At 35.5% G+C, this 4364-nt stretch overlaps 1 non-coding gene across 1 annotated transcript; it reads left to right on the plus strand.

Annotated features, from left to right (window-relative positions):
* The first annotated feature begins 4021 nt into the window (after positions 1-4021).
* Positions 4022-4128, plus strand: LOC133074849 (U6 spliceosomal RNA). Its single transcript, XR_009697256.1, has one exon. It is a non-coding gene; the product is annotated as a U6 spliceosomal RNA (small nuclear RNA).
* The last annotated feature ends 236 nt before the right edge of the window (positions 4129-4364 follow it).

The following is a 4364-nucleotide window of genomic DNA, read 5'->3' on the forward strand; positions in this document are numbered from 1 at the left end:
ATACATATAGATACATAGATACACATAGACATAGACACATAGACACATAGATACATATACATATATTCATATACACATAGATACATATATATGTATAGATATGGGTATACAAATATACATATATAGTTATATATATTACTCAGCGATAAAAAGATGAAATCTTTCCATTTGTGACAACATGGATGGACTTAGAAAGTATTATGCTAAGTGAAGTAAGTCACATAGAGAAAGACAAATACCACATGACCTCACTTACACGTGTAATCTAAAAACAAAACAAACACAACAAAACCAGTCTTACAGACACAGTGAACAAATTGGTGGCTGCAAAAGGGGAGGTGAGTGGGTCTTGGACAAGACAGGTAAAGGGGTATAAGAAGTACAAAATTCCAGTTATATGATAAAAATTGACAAGAATTTAATATACAGAATAAAGAATATGGTTCATGATATTGCAATAACTGTGGATGGGTACAGATTGTTTCTAGACTCATAAAGGTGATCATTTTGTAATATACTTAAATGCTGAATCATTATGTTGTACGTCTGAAACTAATATAATAGTGTACATCAAATATTCTTCAATTAAAAAAAAAAAAGAAAGAAAGAAAAAGAGTGCATGCCCTGACAGCATTTAACCTGAGCCATTTCTCAGGAGTGCGTTTGTAATGAACGGCCTTGAGGAATGAGGTAATGTCTCTCCCTCAGACAAACAGGAAGCTTGCTAACCTCTCATTTTAAAAGCAGTGGAGTCCTCAAACTCAGCATTCCTCAGTGTAACATAACTGAGTACATGCATAGCACCCAACTGGACCCCTCTGTGTCATCCCAGTGGCAACTGGGTGTGGGGAAGGAGAACCAATACAGTATTATGCTGATGTTTGCTGTGCCATAAGTAATAAAATCTTTCGTCTCTGAAAAAAAATCTCAATTAAAGAACCTAACTTTACAACTAAAGGAACTAGAAAAAGAACAAACTAAGCCCAATGTTGGCAGAATGAAATAAATAATAAGGATTAGAGCAGTTATAAAAATAATAGAAGGACCTACTTTATAGCATAGGAAATTACTCAATATTCTGTAGTGATCTATATGGGAAAAGAATCTAAAAAAGAGTGGCTATATGCATAACTGATTCACTTTACACCTGAAACTAACACAACATTGTAAATCAACTATACTACTACAATAAAAATTAAAAATAAAGTAATAGAGACTACAAAAATAGTAGAAAGATAAATTATATTGAATTTTTTTGGAAAAGATAAACAAAATTGACAAACTGTTAGCTAGAACAACTAAGAAAAAGAGAATGAATGAATAATAGATAAAACAAACAAACACATACATATAAAGGCATTACAATGATGCTACAGAAATACAAAGGACAATCAGAGACTACTGACTATTAACAATCATATGCAAACAACTTGGATTACCTAGAAAAAAAATGGACAAACTCCTAGAAACATACAACCTACCAAGAAATAGAACACCTGAACAGACCAGTAATGAGTAAAGAGAATGAAACAGTATTGAGAAACCTCTCAATAAATAAAATCCCAGGACCAGATGGTTTTACTGGTGAACTATACCAAATATTTAAAGAGAAGTGAAAGCCAAGACTTCTTAAATACTTCCAAAAATTTAAAGAGGAGGGAACACTTTCAACCCATCTTATGAGGCATTACCCCAGACAAGGGTAATGTCAAAACCAGACAAGGGCATGATGAGAAAAATACAGATCAATATTCCTGAGTGACATAGATGAAATATACTCAAAATACTGGCAAACTAAATTCAACAGCACATTAAAGGGATCACTCACCATGATTAAGTGGGACTTATGCCAGGATGCAACGATGGCTCAATGTACACAAATCAATAAATGTGATATATTACATTAAGAGAATAAAGGGAAAATATGATCTTATTAATAGATACAGAAAATTATTTGACAAAATCCAACTTTCTTTCATGATAAAGACTGTCAAGAAATTAGATATAGTAGGAATATACTTCAACACATTAAAAGTCATATGACAAGCCCAAAGGTAACAGTATATTGAATTACAAATCCTAAAAGCGTTTCTTCTGAGTTTCAGCCAAGACAAGGTTGCCTTTCTTGACCCTTCTACTCAACATAGTACTGGAATTCCTAACCAGAGTAAGTAGGCAAGAAATGTAAATAAAATAAATCCAAATCATAAAGGTAAACCTAAATTTTCTGTTTGCAGATGACATGTTTTTATATCTACAAAAACCTAAAAATGCCACTTCCAAAAAACTGTTTAAACTAATGAATAAATAGAGTAAGCTGAAGGACACAAAATCAACATACAAAAGTCATTTGTGGTTCTATACACTAACAACAGAAACTATCAGAAAATGTTAAAAAAAAGTCCCATTTACAATAGCACCGAAAAGAATAAAATACTTAGGAATAAAACTAACCAAGAATGTGAAAGAGCCATACACTGCAAACTATAAAATATTGATGAAAGAATGTGAAGACGACACAAATAAATGGAGCGATAGCCCATGTTAATAGATTGAATAAATTAACATTGTTAAAATGTCCATACTACCCAAAGCAATCTACAGAGTTAATGCAATCCATGTCAAAACTCCAAAGGCATTTTTCCCAGAAAATAGAAAAAGAAATCCTAAGATTCACATGGAATCACAGAAGACCCAAAATATCCAGAGCAATCTTGAGCACAAAGAGCAAAGCTGAAGGAATCACACTTCATAATTTCAAACTATACTACACAGCACAGTAATCAAAGCAGTATGGTTGTAGTATACAGACAGACATACAGAACAAAGGAACAAAATACAGAGCTCAGAAATAAATCCACATATTTACAATCAATTGATCGTTGACAAAAGTGCCGGGAATATACAATGATAAAAGGATCCTCTCTTCCCTAAATTAGTGGGAAACTGAATATTCACAAGCCTGCCAATGCAGGGAACACAGGTTCCAGCCCTGGTCCGGGAAGATCCCACATGCCATGGAGCAACTAAGCCCGTGCGCCACAACTGCTGTGCCTGTGCTCTAGAGCCTGCGTGTAGCAACTACTGAAGCCCATGCGCCTAGAGCCGTTGCTCCACAAGAGAAGCCACTGCAATGAGAAGCCCACGCACTGCAATGAAGAGTAGCCCCCGCTCACCACAACTAGAGAAAGCCCACACGCAGCAATGAAGACCCAACGCAGCCATAAATAAATAAATAAATAAATAATTTTTAAAAGAAATTAGACTTGTATCTCACACTATATATAAAAATTAATTCAAAGTGGTTTAGAGAATTAAATATAAGATCCAAAACTGTAAAATTACTAGAAGAAGATATAGGGGGGAAAAACTTCTTGACAGTGCTATGGGCAATGTATGTTTGGATATGACCCCAAAAGCACAGGCAACAAAAGCAAAAAAGAAAGAAAAAAAGAAAAACAGATTGCATTGAACTATAAAGGTTTGAGGAGCAAGGGAAACAATTTACAGAGAGCAGAGTGTACCTACAAAATGGGAAGCAATATTTGAAATACCTATCTAATATATATAATATACTCAAACAACTGAGTAGAAAAAACACAAAAAATAACCTTCTTTTTCTTTCAGTGACACTTTTCCTTGCTTTAATATATTTTGTCTTTTTCTGCTTTTGAAGTGAGCTCTCAATTACAAAATATCAAACTACAGTCAAAAACGCTAGCCACTGGCACAAGATGGAGAAGCCCACAAATACGAACAGACAGCAGCAGGTGGCAAGAGGTGGGAAGTGATTGAAGCAGTGGTTACAAATGGTCAAATGTTGGGTAGCTAAAACTATCCAACAGGTTGTGCCCTAACATTAGCACAGGTTAGACCAGTCACTACCTTGGCGGGTGGCCTCAGTGTACTTGGGTTCAGATTCTACAAGGCAATACAATTCCTTCCAGTTAAGAGTTCTTGCTTGCACCTCTTGGCCGGAGGGCCCTGGACCAGTCTATTAGTTTTTCAAAACGCTGTCATAGTGCTTGCTTTGGGAGCACATATGCTAAAATTGGAATGACAGAGAGAAGATTAGCATGGCCCCTGTGCAAGGATGACACGCAAATTCGTGAAGCGTTCCATATTTTTTTGTGACCACCTAGAGGGGTGGGATAGGGAGGGTGGGAGGGAGACGCAAGAGGGAGGGGATATGGGGATATATGTAAACATATAGCTGTTTCACTTTGTTATGCAGCAGAAATTAACACACCATTGTAAAGCAATTATACTCCAATAAAGATGTAAAAAAAAAAAAAAAAACAAGAAGTTTGGGGAGAACTCTGGAGAGATCGGGCACAGGATGCAGCACAGCCCGCCATTGAAAA

The sequence above is a fragment of the Eubalaena glacialis genome, chromosome 14 (genome assembly GCF_028564815.1).
Source record: "Eubalaena glacialis isolate mEubGla1 chromosome 14, mEubGla1.1.hap2.+ XY, whole genome shotgun sequence".
NCBI lineage: Eukaryota > Metazoa > Chordata > Mammalia > Artiodactyla > Balaenidae > Eubalaena > Eubalaena glacialis.